At 38.1% G+C, this 16,581-nt stretch overlaps 1 protein-coding gene across 1 annotated transcript in view; it reads left to right on the top strand.

The window, feature by feature from the left end:
* Positions 1–16,581, top strand: part of TPRG1 (tumor protein p63 regulated 1) — a 332,481-nt gene that overhangs the window by 47,725 nt on the left and 268,175 nt on the right.

The following is a 16,581-nucleotide window of genomic DNA, read 5'->3' as shown; positions in this document are numbered from 1 at the left end:
CATGGAAGCTCTGTGCCTCCACATCACCCTGCAGTAGCTTGTCCTACACATCTCTTCCGCTTGGCTGTTCCTGAGTTGTAGACTTTATAACAAACTGATAATAGTAAGTAAAGCATTTTCTTGTGTTCTGTATGTTGTTCTAGCAAATATTGAAACTTGCAGGGGGGATGGGGTTTGGGGGCTGGTTATGGGAACCCTTAAACTTGTAGCCAAGTTAGACAGAAGCATGGGTAACTTGAGGATCCAATACTTAGGGCTGGCATCTGAAGTGGGGACAGTCTTGTGGAACTGAGCCCTGAAAGCTAACTTGGGGTAGTTAGTGTCAGAATTGAAATGTAAGACATCCAGTTGGTGTCAGAATTGGTTAGCATGAGGAAAAAAACACGCATTCGGTGTTGGAAGTGTTGTGAGTGAAAACAATACAGGGACAAATAAAAAAATTCATATTCATTCACATTCATTTATTCACTCATTTGTTCAACTAAAAATGTATGGAATTTTTACTATGTCCCAGACACTATTTTAGGTTCTGGGGGTTTGATGGTTTAAAGTATGTGAAACTTACGTTCTTGTGGGAGTAGACAGCCAACACACAAATGTGTGAAATACAAGAGTAACGTAATTTAGATGTAAATAAAAATAAAACTGTGGGGTGGATAAAGAGTAATGAGGTGTATTTTAAATTGGGTTTTAAGGAAAGACCTTTGTGAGGAGGTAGAATGTGAGCTGTAGCTGGAAATATGAGGAGGAGGCAGTCTTGAAAAGATTGAGAGAAAGGAAGAGTGTGTACATGAAGATTCCTAAATGCAAATGAGCTTGACTTGTATGAAAAACATCTAGAAGGTCAATATGGGTGGAACACAGGAAGCGAATATGTTATTTTATGATATTAGAAAGATAGGAGGGAACCAGAGCATGCTAGGGCTTTGAAGGCTATGGTAAAGAATTTGGGTGAAGACACTATGTGATTTTGAGTCAGAGAGTGATGTGTTCTGAATCACATTAAAAATAGATATCTTTTGATGACATGATACTATACATAGAGAATCCTAAAGATGCTACCAGAAAACTACTAGAGCTAATCAATGAATTTGGTAAAGTTGCAGGATACAAAATTAATGCACAGAAATCTCTTGCATTCTCATACAGTAATGATGAAAAATCTGAAAGAGAAATTAAGGAAACACTCCCATTTACCATTGCAACAAAAAGAATCAAATACCTAGGAATAAACCTACCTAAGCAGACAAAAGACCTGTATGCAGAAAACTATAAGACATTGATGGAAGAAATTAAAAATGATACAAACAGATGAAGAGATATACCATGTTGTTGGATTGGAAGAATCAGCATTGTGAAAATGACTATACTACCCAAAGCAATCTACAGATTCAATGCAATCCCTATCAAACTACCACTGTCATTTTTCACAGAACTAGAATAAAAAATTTCACAATTTGTTTGGAAACACCAAAGACCCCAAATAGCCAAAGCAATCTTGAGAAAGAAAAACGGAGCTAGAGGAATCAGGCTCCGGACCTCAGACTACACTACAAAGCTACAGTAGTCAAGACAGTATGGTGCTGGCACAAAAACAGAAATATAGATCAATGGAACAGGATAGAAAACCCAGAGATAAACCCACACACATATGGTCACCTTATTTTTGATAAAGGAGGCAAGAATATACAATGGAGAAAAGACAGCCTCTTCAATAAGTGGTGCTGGGAAAACTGGACAGCTACAGGTAAAAGAATGAACTTAGAACACTCCCTAACACCATACACAAAAATAAACTCCAAATGGATTAAAGACCTAAATGTAAGGCCAGACACTATCAAACTCTTAGAGGAAAACATAGGCAGAACACTCTATGACATAAATCACAGCAAGATCCTTTTTGACCCACCACCTAAGGAAATGGAAATTAAAAAATAAATAAACAAATGGGACCTAATGAAACTTCAAAGCTTTTGCACAGCAAAGGAAACCATAAACAAGACAAAAAGACAACCCTCAGAATGGGAGAAAATATTTGCAAACGAAGCAACTGACAAAGGATTAATCTCCAAAATTTACAAGCAGCTCATGCAGCTCAATATCAAAAAAACAAACAACCCAATCCAAAAATGGGCAGAAGACCTAAATAGACAGTTCTCCAAGGAAGATATACAGATTGCCAACAAACACATGAAAGGATGCTCAACATCACTAATCATTAGAGAAATTCAAATCGAAACTACAATGAGATATCATCTCACACCAGTCAGAATGGCCATCATCAAAAAATCTACAAACAATAAATGCTGGAGAGGGTGTGGAGAAAAAGGAACCCTCTTGCACTGTTGGTGGGAATGTAAATTGATACAGCCACTATGGAGAACAGTATGGAGGTTCCTTAAAAAACTAAAAATAGAACTACCATACGACCCAGCAATCCCACTACTGGGCATATACCCTGAGAAAACCACAAGTCAAAAAGAGTCATGTACCACAATGTTCGTTGCAGCTCTATTTACAATACCCAGGACATGGAAGCAACCTAGGTGTCCACTGACAGATGAATGGATAAAGAAGATGTGGCACATATATACAATGGAATATTAGCCATAAAAAGAAATGAAATTGAGTTATTTGTAGTGAGGTGGATGCACCTAGAGTCTGTCATACAGAGTGAAGTAAGTCAGAAAGAGAAAAATAAATACCATATGCTAACACATATTTATGGAATCTTAAAAAAAAAAAAAAAAGGTTCTGAAGAACCTAGGGGCAGGACAGGAATAAAGACGCAGACATAGAGAATGGACTTGAAGACATGGGGAGTGGGAAGGGTAAGCTGGGACGAAGTGAGAGAGTGGCATGGACTTATATATACTACCAAATGTAAAATAGATAGCTAGTGGGAAAACGCTGCATAGCACAGGGAGATCAGCTCGGTGCTTTGTGACCACCTAGAGGGGTGGGATAGGGAGGGTGGGAGGGAGACACAAGAGGGAGGAGATATGGGGATATATGTATATGTATAGCTGATTCACTTTGTTATAAAGCAGAAACTAACACACCATTGTAAAGCAATTATACTCCAATAAAGATGTTAAAAAAAAAAAAAAAAGACATCTTTTGGGACTTCCCTGGTGGCGCAGTGGATAAGACTCCAAGGTCCCAATGCAGGGGGCCTGGGTTCGATCCCTGGTCAGGGAACTAGATCCCACATGTATGCTGCAACTAAGAGTTCGCATGGCACAACTAAGGAGCCCACCTGCCGCAACTAAGACCTGGAGCAACCAAATAAATAAATAAATATTTTAAAAAAAGATATCTTTTTGACTGTTGTGTGGGAAAGATCATAGGAATTAAGAGTAGAGGCAGTGAGACCAAATTAGGGAGGTATTGAGATCTTTCAAATGAATGTAAAAACTGTCTTGTTGTTGGGTGGGAGCAGTGGAGGAAGGAAGTGGTCATATCTGGGACATACTTTGGAGGTATGGATAATAGGACTTGCTGTTGGACTAGATGGCATAGGGATGGGAGATTAGGAAGAATTAAGGATGCCTCCTGGATTCTTGACGTGAGCAAAAAAGTGGCTTTTGGTGTCTGAACACTCTTCATTGATCATAGCACTCATGGCATGCCTATAATAAGAGCTACTGAAAAGAGATACTATTCTGAAGGGAGCAAAGCATTTCTGCAGAGTATTAAATATTCCTTCACCACAATATGGGATTGTGCATGGTGGTTAGGAGTTGTAGCTCTTGAGCTACACTGCTCAACTTTGTACTCCATCCTGCCACTTCCTAACTGTGGATGTAAGTCAAACTAACTTCTTTGCCCGTTTCCTCACGAAGGATAATAAGTAGTATATATCTCATAGGATTTCGTAAGGATTAAATGAGTTAACACATGTAAAGCACTTAGAAAAATGTCTGGCAAGAAATGAAAGTTATTGCATTTATTAAATGATTTTAATGGCTGTATGATATCCATTATATGAATACATTATAGATTATATAATTGATCTTCCCCTTTGTCAAACATTGATTATTTCCAATAATCTCTATTAGCTATAGTTCTGTAATAAACAATTTTCACATGCATACCTATTTTTCCATATGATTATTTATTTAAGATAAATTCCTACAGTTGGATTTGCTGGCTCAAATACTCTGGAAGATGCAAGATGTAAGGCTTTTGCTACATATTGCCAAAGATTATACCAGTTTATACTTCCACTAGTTGTGTATTTCCTCACACTGTAGCCAAATTTGGACATTATCATAAAAAGAAAAACAAATTTACCAATTTGATAGAAAAAAATAACATGTCCCCACTGATTAAACTGATATTTAAAAAGTATTGAGTAGACTGAAAGTTATATATAAAAATTAGCCATTGGCCATTATTCTATTGGAGTATTTGAATTTTTTTTTTCAATTTGTAACAACTGTTTACTGCTACATATGCTTCAATCTAATTTATTTGACCAATGGATTGTTGTTGGATTCAATGTGTACATCTTTTACTATATTACAGCTGCCTTCCTTATACTGATATCATATAAATATCACTCATATTTTTAAAGGGTTAATTAAACTAAAATTTAGTTTAGTCTATGGTATAAGTTTAATATCTAAGGTTTTATTTTTCAAAATAGTTAAATTGATTAATACACTTTAACTATTGAATCTTTTATTTCTTCTCTAATTTAAAATGCTTGCCCTCTCAAATTATTGAGATATACCTACAGAAATTCCTATATAAGTATACAGATGACTGGATTTTAAAAATGCAATGCATCTACCTCGTTTTTAATGTAAATACATAATTATTATACGTGTTTGGCTCTGTTTTTTTAGCTTTCTCCTCCATTCTATTTACCCATCTCTGTGTTCCTGCTCCACTATTCAAAGAATTATAGCTCTTTAATCCCATTTTATTTCTGGGTGTGTAAGTCTTCCAAAGAACTCTCGTTTCAAAAAGACCTTCAAATTTTGACTGGAATAATAAGAAATGTAAAAATAAATTTTGGAGAATGTTAACAACATAATATATCAAATCTTCCCAACCAGGGATGTGTATTCATTCATTTAGGTGTTCCTCAGGTTCAACAAATTTGAGTTGAGATATTTAAGCTAGAAAGACAAACAGCCAAACCAAAACCAAAAATAAAACAGAGAAACCAAAAGAAGGGGAAGGAGAAGAATGTTTTCCCTTGAAGAAAATTTCTTTTCCAATGGCAAAATATCCATCACATAAAATTTACCATCTTAACCACTTTTAAGTATACAGTTTAGGGATATTAAATACATTGATGATGTTGTGCAACCATCACCACCATCCATCTCCTTAACCATTTTTCTTCTTGTAAAACCAAAAACTCTGTACCCATGAAACAACTCCTCATTCTCCCCTCTCCCCAGCCCCTAGCAACCACCAGTCTACTGTCTGTCTCTATAATTTTGACTACTCTAAGTACCTCGTATAAGTGTAATCATACAGTATTTGTCTTTCTGTCACTGGCTTATTTCTCTTAGCATAATGTTCAAGTTTCATCCCTGTTATAACATATTGAAGAATTTCCTTCCTTTTTAAGGTTGAATACCATTCCATTGTATGTATATACAACATTTTGTTTAACCATTCATCTGTTGATGGACACTTGGGTCACATCTATGTTTTGCTATTGTGAATAATGCTGCTATGAACATGGGTGTACACATATTTCTTTGAGATCCTGTTTTCAATTCTTTTGGTTATATACACAGAAGCTGAATTGCCAGATCATCCATATGTTAATTGTATTTTTAATTTTCTTGAGGAACTGCTATACTGTTTTCACAGCAGCTATACCATTATAATCACCCACGAACAGTGCACAAGGGTTCCAATTTTGCCACACCCTCACCAACACTTGTTGTTTTTGTTTTTTGATAGTAGCCATTGTAATGGGTGTGAGGTGGTATCTTATTGCAGTTTTGATTTGCATTTTTCTAATGATTAGTGATATTGAGCATCTTTTCATGTGCTTATTGGTTATCTGTATATCTTCTTTGTAGAAATGTCTACTCAAGTCCTTTGCCCATTTTTGAATTGAGTTGTCTTTTTATTGCTGAGTTTTAGGAATTCTTCATATACTCTGGAAATTAATTTCTTACCAGATATATGACTTGCAGATATTTTTTCCCTTTCTGTGGGTTGACTTTTTACTCTGTTGATATTGTCTTTTGATATACAAATTTTTAAAATATTGATGAAGTTCAATTTATCAATTTTTTTTTGTTGCCTGTGCCTATGGTGTCATATCCAATAAATCATTGTCAAATCCAATGTCATGAAGATTTTGCCCTACTTTATCTTCTAAGAGTTTTATAGTTTTAGGTCTTACATTTAGGTCTTTGATAAATTTTGAGTTAATTTTTGTATATGGTGTTAGGTAAGAATCCAACTTCATTCTTTTGCATGTGGATGTCCAGCACTATTTGTTGAATAGTTCTTTCCCCATTGAATGGTCTTGGCACCCTTGTCAAAAATTATTTGATCATATATGCAAGAGTTTATTCTTGGACTCTTTATTCTATTCCATTGGTTTATATGTCCATTTTTATTCTAATACCACATGGTTTGATTACTGTAGCTTTGTAGTAAGTTCTGAAATCAGGAGTCTTGCACCTTTGTTCTTTTTCAAGATTGTTTTGGTTATTTGGGGTCCCTTGATATTCCATATGTATTTTAGGGTGGATTTTTTATTTCTGCAAGAAAATTATTAGGAGTTTTGATAAGGATGACATTCAATCTGTAGATTGCTTTGGGTACTATTGACATTTTTTTTTTTTAATAAATTTTAATTAATTAATTAATTAATTAAAAAAATTTTTTGGCTGTGTTGGGTCTTCGTTTCTGTGTGAGGACTTTCTCTAGTTGTGGCAAGCGGTGGCCACTCTTCATCGTGATGCGCGGGCCTCTCACTATCGCGGCCTCTCTTGTTGCGGAGCACAGGCTCCAGACGCGCAGGCTCAGTAGTTGTGGCTAACGGGCCTAGTTGCTCCGCGGCATGTGGGATCTTCCCAGACCAGGGCTCGAACCCATGTCCCCTGCATTAGCAGGCAGATTCTCAACCACTGCGCCACCAGGGAAGCCCTGACATCTTAACAATATTTAATATTCCAATTCATAAACATGGGATGTGTTTCCATTTATTTATGTCTTCAATTTCTTTCACCACTATTGTGTAGTTTTTATTGTACAAATCTTTCACCTACTTGGTTAATTCCTAAGTATTTTATTCTATTGTAAATGAACTTGTCTTTGTATTTACTTTAAGATTTTTCATTGCTAGTATATAGAAATGCAATTGATTTTTGCTTGTTGACCTTGAATCCTGCTACTTTGCTGAATTCATTTATTAGTTTCAACAGGTTTTATTTTTTTTTTTTTGGTGTGTGTGTATGTGTTGAATTTCTGGAGTTTTCTACATATAAGATTATATCAGCTGAGAACAGAGATAATTTTACTTCTTCCTTTCCAATTTTATTGCATTTTGATTTTACTTTATTTAGAAATGTTTAAATTTGACATCCTGGCATTATTCCTGATCTTAGAGGAAAAACTTTTAGTGTTTCATCCTTGAGTATGATGTTCACTGTGGGTTTTCCATATATGACTTCTGTTATGTTGAGATAGTTTCCTTCCATTTCTAGTTTGTTGAGCGTTTTTATCATGACAGGGTGTTGAATTTTGTCAAATGTTTTTCTGCATCAATTGAGATAATCATATGTTTTTTTCCTTCATTCTGTTAATGAGGTGTATTTTATTGATCAATTTTCATCTCTTGAACCATCCTTGCATTCCAAGAATAAATTCCACTTGGTCATGGTGTGTAATCTTTTTAATATGCTGCTGAATTTGGTTTGCTAGTATTTTGTTGAAGATTTTTGCATCAGTGTTCATAAGGGATATTAATCTGTTTTTTTTTTTTTTTTCTTGTTGTGACTTTATCTGGGTTTGGAATCATGGTAACACTGGCCTTATAGAATGAGTTAGAAGCTATTCCCTCCTCTTTAGTATTTTGGAAAATTTTGAGAAGGATTGGTATTAGTTATTTGTTTGTTAGAATTCAACAGTAAAGCTCTCAGGACCAGGGGTTTTCTTCGCTGGGAGATTTTTGATACTGATTCTCATTACTAGTTATAGATTCAATTCAGATTTTCTATTTCTTCATGATTTAGTCTTGGTAGATTTTGTATTTCTAAAATTTGTTCATTTTTTCTAGATTAACAAATCTGTTTGCATACAATTGTTCATAGTACCCTTTTATAATTTCTATAGAGTAGATAGTAATGTCTCCACTTTCATATCTGATTTCAGTGATTAGATTCTTCTCTCTTATCTTTCAGTACAGGTGAAGGAGATTAGTTACCAGTATATTTACTAGGGAGCATCCTTGGGATCAGTGCCTGTGGGAGGGAGGGGGCCAATGCAGGAGTAGGCAGAGGGAGAAGTGGAGCTGCCATAAGGGAACACAGTTGCCTGATAGTTTCAGCTAATACCACAAGGAGTTCTGGAGCTAAAATGGTCCATCAGAGTTGTCCCACCTTGACTGCAATGGCCAGGCCTTTACAGCCCAGCCTCCATTCTTGGATATGTGCCACAACAGGAAGGGTGTCACCTTGGGTAAGGCAGCTCTTCATGGGAGGCAATCCCTGAGGGTTGACTGCTGAAGGTGACCTGTGACAGCAATCCCAGCAACTGGGGTGAAAAGACCTTCCTTGCAGGGGGATCAAAGACATGTCTTTTCACATCCATCACAAGAGCCTTGCTGCATGGGAGGATTAGAGATTGTGTCCAAGTGTTATCAACACTTGTAGCAAAATTTGGATTTGAAAGCAGGATTCTCTGGCTTCTAGTCCCTGTCTTTACCATTCTCCTTTGCTGTTAGACTACAAACTCTTTTTTAGGAGTTTGTGATTTGGAGTTATTTGTAATTCTTAGATACGAGTTGTTGAACTGTGGAGTGTTTTGCCAGTCAGGTTGGCTCAATCTATTTATCTTCATGCTCAACAACCACAACACAAACATTTAAGTCTATCCTTGAAGGTTTAGCAGCTCCAGCTATAGAACAGAATACTTCGCACCAAGCTCTCCAAATGTCTCTCCAAACTCAAGAACTTAAAAACAAACAAACAAAAGGCAAACAAAAAACCAAAAAACAAAACAAAACTCTGCTTACTCCATTCTCCCTGTAGCTACACACTGATAAATGATAACCCTAAGGAGTTTTCTGAATCTACATTTTTCATGTCTGTAGATGTCACCCTTCATCTGATGAATACTGAGCCAGAATTCTCCAGTACGAAAAAGGATTAGAGGACATTATTGGGACCTTGCTCTGAACCAACACAGGCTTCACCCAGGACCTGAATTCAGTCATTATATTCTACCTGCCCACTATATTGAATGTCAGTTTCCTTTTTTTATTTTTTAAGCACTTGCTCAAAGGCCACTTCCTCCGAGGATTAAATGACTTAAAATATAAAAAACACTTAACCACACCTAGCATATATGTTTAAGAGTTTAATAATATTAGCTGTTATTATTATTATCTTTTTAATGGCTTTTGAATCTTCCAAATAAAGTTCTGTAATGTGTTCCCCACAGCTTATCCCCTTAGTTGTGTTAAAGGTGAAACAAACACTTTTTTTTTCATATGCCATTGTCACCTGCAGCTGTGGTTTCAGAAACAGTGATTGTGTTTGTGTACTACTTACTACTTGGTCCACACCACGTCCCAGGCATAGTGTTCAAGCAGTGGCACAGAGAGGCAGAGAATGAGAGAGAGTTACAGTGCCAAAGTCACCCGCAAGGTGTTGAGTCCCCAGGCTTCAGGGTTGGCGTGGACTGAGAGACCACCTGGCCCCAGGGGCTCCTGCAACTCCTCCGGTTAGTGCAGCCCCAGGCCTCCGTGGCACTCCTTCCTCAAAATGCAAAGCAGTCCATTCCATATCTGGACAACTGTTTTTAAACTTTCTTAATTGGGGACACTTTGGAACTTTCATCTAGGCTTATACTTCTGTTGTCTGGGACCATATAGACCAAGTTTCTGCCCTCTTCTTTAAGACCGCCCTTCAAAATTTATGGAGACTTATTGTAGCTAATCACTGTGGAATGCTGTTGCAGAGCTGCGCCTAGTATATTGACTGACTTCAGAGTCATTTTGTGTTGCCTAGTCCCCTGATTCATTATTTTTTTTTTTAGCATTTGCATATTTATTTCTTTTGAAAAAAATTAAAAAAGACAATTATTGTTTGTTAACCGTTCACTATGAAGTATTAGGTACATATATCCATAATATTATAGGAACTATATAATACAGTGTGGATGAAGTAGTACACAGTGGCATGGATCTTAGCATTCTCTGAAAGACACAGAAAAGCAAATAACAGTTGCCATAGAGGGAGATGAGTGACATATTGGAGCAGCAGAGATACCCTGTGATTGGGACTAGTTATGGAATGGAGTGTGACAAGGCAGAGAAAATAATGTGGAAACAGAGATCTACAGATTGAAGAGTATTTTAATAAAGGGTTGGGGATGGAGTGCAAATGTTTGAGTCGTGCATGTGCGTGTGTGTGTGTGTGTGCGTGTGTTTTCAGACAGAAAGAGCAAGATGAGTGGCTGACAAGACAGAGAAAATGGACCTAGTTATGAAAGTCTTATAAGCTATAGTAAGATATGAAAATTTTATCTAAGAGCAGGACTGGCTCCATAATGTGTGGGGGACAGTGCAAAATGAGACAGCTTTATGTTCAAAAATTATTAAGAATTTCAAGGGCTTCCCTGGTGGCGCAGTGGTTGAGAATCTGCCTGCCAATGTAGAGGACACGGGTTCGAGCCCTGGTCTGGGAAGATCCCACATGCCGCGGAGCAACTAGGCCCGTGAGCCACAATTACTGAGCCTGCGCGTCTGGAGCCTGTGCCCCGCAACAAGAGAGGCCGCGATAGTGAGAGGCCCGCGCACCGCGATGAAGAGTGGCCCCCGCTTGCCACAACTAGAGAAAGCCCTCGCACAGAAACGAAGACCCAACAAAGCCATAAATAAATAAACAAACAAACAAAAAGAGAATAGAGTGAAATATTTAAAAAAAAAAGAATTTCAAGACGGTAGAGTGAGTACTAAACCAAGATTGTGCCCTTCTAAGAGCAGGACCCTGTGTAATCCCTGCTTCGTTTTTGGTGTCTGGGTATGGATTAGAGATTTCATTTGAGCCTTGGATGGGTTGGTTTCACAGTTTCCTCTTGTCTTGCAGGCTAGTCTGAGAAGTCCTTTCTCCTTTCCTCTACTTACCCAAATGTGACTCTTTTTTTTGGCCACACCGAATGGCTTGTGGGATCTTAGTTCTTGACCAGGGATTGAGCCTGGGTCCTGGCAGTGAAAGCGCCAAGTCCTAACCACTGGACTGTCAGGGAATTCCCCAATTGTGACTTTTTAAAAAGACCCTTCATGTATGCCAGAGAATGCCATGGCTTATTTTTTTCCTCAGAGTTGTCCTTGTTGTAATTTTTTAGGTGTACCTGTAGCTATATGTTTAGTTCTTGCCATCACTCCTCTGGGGAGCTGGAGAGAGGCTGAGGAGTAGGCTGAGGGTTTAGGAGTGAATCTTACCACCTGGTTCTTGCCCCTGATTCAATGTGCTCACATTTCTATCTGAGCAAAATTTAGGGAAAATAAACAATATCAGTGAAGCCCACAAAGAGAACTGATGCTTCCGAAGAGCTGAAGGAAGACAGGCTATTGGGAGGTATGTGAGCACCAGGTTTTCTTTATGTACATTTTAAAAGTTGCTATTTTTTGGAAATAGTAATGCATTTTTGCATAATGGTAATATTACAGTTATGTGTTTCAAAAATCCAAACAGTGTTAACAGATATAAACTGAGAATCTGGTTCCCACCCTGTCTCTATTCACTTTGTGTTCCCTTGCTCATTGTACTTATCATTCTACTGTTTATTTTTAAAATAACAAGTAAATATAAATGCATATTCTTATCTCCCCCCTTTCTTACACACTGGGTAGTTATAGCAGAAACCAGTAATGCTCACCAACATTCACCTCTCCTCTATCTAGGAAAGACTTTGTGTGTGTGTATTTGCATGAGGAACTGACAAGAAGCAAATAGATTATAAACCTATCAAATTTTCTAGTGCATTGTAATGTCAGAGAAACTATGATCCAGGATTGAAAATGCTGCTCTATTTTCTTCAGGTTCTCGTATTTATACCAGCAGGAAATTGGCTGTGAAATTTGGACTGCTCCAAAAGAGCACAAACATTCACTTCAGATATGGCCATAGGGTAGTGGACAGGGAAGAACTTCCCAGAGAGGGAGCCAGCTGTCATAGAAACAAATAGACAGGAGAGCTCTTCCCAAGGGCAGCTTCAACATCTAGTCAACTAATCTTCCCCACCCGCATAGTAGGAGGCCTTCAAAATGCCTTCCTAGAGAGATTTAGGAATTAATATGGATGCGTCACTTTTGCATGTCTCCCATTCTTCTTTTTTGTTGAATGAGTATTTCTATTTTGGTAATCCTTCTTTATTCACTATTATATATTCCATGTAGCTTGTAGGTCACTAGACCATAAGGAGATATATCCAGATTGGACAGAGAGGATAGATTCAGACATCCTGGACTTTGAGTTTGGTGCAGTGACCGGATGGGACTTTGTATTGTGTTTTCTGGGGAGGATGTAAGTGTGTTCGATATGTTGAAAAAAAGTAAACTGGAAGTTTGATGGCCAGAACAGCACACTATGGTGCAAGCTGTTACTAGCCTTTAATAGTGATTTATTCTCCTCTTCCTGAGCATGCAGACAAATTTTTCTCATCTTCCTTGTGGTTCAGGGTGACCACAGGACTGAGTTATGACCAATGGAATAAGAATAGATGTGATGTGTCCACTTCCAGGCTTGGCCCTTAAGAACCTTTCTCATTGATCCTGTCTCTCCTAGGACTCACCATCTGGCTGAATGGTGAGGAACCCAGGGAGGCAGGGGAGGGGAGAGTCACAAGATAGCATGGACCCCTCAATGATTGCATGGGGCAGAACTCTTCAGGAACCTGCTCTTCAGATGTCCTTTTGAGCCAGCTAGTAAAGCTTCTTCCTCTTCCTCTAGCCATTATCTCCTCAAATGCCTGCCCAGAGGCCTGTACTCAGTGCAAATACATGTACCACTAGAAGTCTGGAGCTGGGAATTTGCCCTTGGAAGCTTTCTCCGCCTATCCTGGCCCACCTTGCTCTGTCTGTCTGTCTGTCTCTCTGGAATTTGAAGCCAACACCCCATAGAATACTTTACAGTCCATTTCAGAATTGTACATCTGTTCTTACTCATCAGATCATAAACTGCTTGAACTCATAGATCTTTCATCACCTTGCTGTCCGGTAAAGTGTCTGATGCATAGTGGGGGATCATAGTCTTAATTAAGCAATTACTGATTTCCCAGTGGAGCAGGTGAGAGGTGACTGGGGAGCTGGAGTGAGGTATCTCCAAATCAAGCTCTGAGGCAGAACTTATGACCCTCTCCAGAGCTCTCCAGGGGTATTTTGAGGTGTGTTCCAAGAAAAATTCTAAATGAAGAGGAAATTATCATTTTTACTGATGATTCAGCCAAAGTTGAGCATCTACTCATCCAGAAAAATCCTGCTGACAGCTTTGCTTTTGTGACCTTTTAAGCATTAATGATTCTATAAGGAAGAGAAATCAGCTGGGAGTTATGGTCCCTTATTTTAAGTAGTTAACAAAAGTGTTTCTGGACGTGTGCACTTGGCTAAGGAGATTCTACTTTGAGTTGGGAAGGAAATTCCCTTTATGTGTTGTCTTTTTATAAAAAAGTCATCTAATTCTCTTCTACCCTTGGGGATATTTTTATTACTTTTAAAAGGCTTAAGAGTAGAAGGAAATTTTAAATATAGGCCTATATAAACAAATCATCAGTAAACTAATTCAATTCATTCAGCATTAACTGGGCATCTATTAAATTAAAGTCACTGTACCAAATGCAATGACACATGCAACAGCCATTGGTTAAATAAACAACTCGTTATGTTAAGTACATACATGCACATATGCGAATAGGGAGATGGGGCAGAGAGGGGAAGCTGGGGTGAAAAATGTAAGTCCATCTACTATTTCGTTCACAATCTATGGGACCTGGATGGTTGGCCATTAGTCACTAGGAGAGGCAGTACATTGTGATCAGTGGTTTGCAAGCTTGGCTGCATATCAGATTCACCTGGGGATCTTTTACAGGTCTTGATACACAGACCATACTCCACACCAATTAAATCAGAATCTCTTGGGGTGTGTCTGGACATTGATAATTATTAAAGCTTTATAGGTAATTCCAATGTGCAGCCAAGGTTGAGAATCATAAATGTGGTGACAATAACCCTGGCCTGGGTTTCTGAAATATAGCTCTAACCCAAGATCTGGCACTATTTTATTTTAACTAAATAGTGGAATGTCTCAATGAGAAATTAACTGGTATCCTATGCCTTCTTTCAAAGCAAGAATTTTTACTGTCTTCCTTGGGCTGGGAGGATGCCTGGGAGGCTCTAAAGTAATGACATTCTTATTTTGGGTTTGCTCTTTGCTGTCAGAGATTGTTCTTGCTCCACGCATGATGCATGGCAGGGTTTATGGACTCTGGAAGGCATCAAATGGGTATGGTAAAGGCAACAGTCATGGGGCGAGTCCATTTGGAATTTAAGATGTGCTAAGTAAAACAAAACAAAACAAAACAAAATCTGTTTGTTTGAATAGAGTCCTTAAGCATTATGCTATATTGTCTCCCAGCAGGGTAAGGCATAGACATCTCAATACTTTCTTTTGTCTCTCTAAGGCCTCTTGACTTTTCCAGATTGAGAGTGAGTGGATCAGCAAAGGTGGTTACGAGAAAGGTTAAGGGAATTAATTAGGGCCTTGCAATTTGGCCTGGTGCTGCAGCTGTCTGTTTGATACCACAGGACTAATGATTTACTCCGGCACAGAGAAGAGCTACTGAATAAGTGACCACATTCTGGTTAGTGATTAAAAGGCTGGTCTAGACCCACCCATACTTTCATGGACCACTGGCTAGCACTAAGGCTAGAAAGTCCAAATTTGGGGGGGTGTTTTTTGAAGGCATGATCAAAATTCAAATGTATTAATCAGGGTTGTAGAGCACTGCACCCTACTAATTCATTAGTTCCCATTAATATGGTCAATTATTTGACTCACCTGAGGGAAAGGACATTGACCTGGTGAATGTAAATGATGCTTAAGGGTGGATGCTAGACTAAGGAGCAGGGCAAGAAACGTGCTAATTAGGGAAGGAAGACCCATTGACATCCTATAAGGAAGGACGCGGGAGACTAGAGAGCTAGGAATTCTATTCAGTAAAAATTTCTTCCCTCCCCTACCCCCATGATTCTAAAAGTAATCCTTGATCACCAGAGAAAATTTGGAAATGCAGAGAGACATTAAAAAAAGAAAACTACACTAAAATCACCCCGTAATCTTTCCTTCTACTTACCAACGCTTTCTGATCCTTTGTTTCTATTCATTTATTAATGCAAAGTCCTTTGCCAAGAGAAATAAATCTAATATTTATGCCTATATTTACCTATAGTGTTATCCTGTGACTCTCAGATGGTCATTGCCCAAATGCAGTAATTCTTAACTGGTTTGCTAATGTGCTTTTCAGGAGTGCTGATGAAATGTGAACAGTGTTAAACTAAATTGTGGTCTTAGTGATTACACACACTCCAGTGATTGACATCTCACCTGAAATAAGGGTAAGAGCAGGGAGAAACTTACTGACAGTGAGAAGGAAGAGACTTGGCATAATCAAGCCTGTGCTTGCTTTCTGGAATGCTCTCTAGAATATGTAAGAATGTTGTCTTTCAAATATTTAAGAAAGTACTATCAGATCAGTCAACGTGTCTAAAATAAAAACAAATACAGTTCAGTATAATGACCCAGAAAAAGTGCAAAAAACGTGATATTTAAACATTCAAAGACACTGTTCTTTCTCAGAAGTGATCGTGTTGATTTTAATAGTGATTTTTTGAGTTGTTTTTTTTTTTTTTTTAATTTTTAGTCTGCTATTAGGGCATTACCAAAATTTAAAGGACTCAAAAACAGTCACTGAACACAAGATTGAGAATCCCTACCTTAAGGAGTAAGGGAGAGTGCATTAGTCTATTTGGGATGCCATAACAAAACACCACAGACTGGGTGGCTTAAACAATGTAAATGTATTTTTTTATACTTGAGGAGGCTGGAAGTCCGAGATCAAGGTGCCAGAGAGGTCTGGGAAGGCCTTTCTTCCTGGCTTGCAAATGACCGCTTCCTTGCTGTGTCCTCACATGGCCTTTCCTTTGCGTGTGCATCCCAGGTGTCTCTTCCTCTTCTTATAAAGACACGAGACATATTGGATTTAGACACAGCCTTATGACCTCATTTAACCTTACCTACCTTCTTAGAGGTCCTATCTCCAAATATAGTCACATTGGGGGTTAGGGCTTCAACATATGAACTTTAGGGGGAT

The sequence above is a fragment of the Eubalaena glacialis genome, chromosome 6 (assembly GCF_028564815.1).
Source record: "Eubalaena glacialis isolate mEubGla1 chromosome 6, mEubGla1.1.hap2.+ XY, whole genome shotgun sequence".
In the NCBI taxonomy this organism is placed as follows: domain Eukaryota; kingdom Metazoa; phylum Chordata; class Mammalia; order Artiodactyla; family Balaenidae; genus Eubalaena; species Eubalaena glacialis.
The sequence above is the reverse complement of the archived record's forward strand: the minus strand, read 5'-3'. Positions and strand labels throughout refer to the sequence as shown.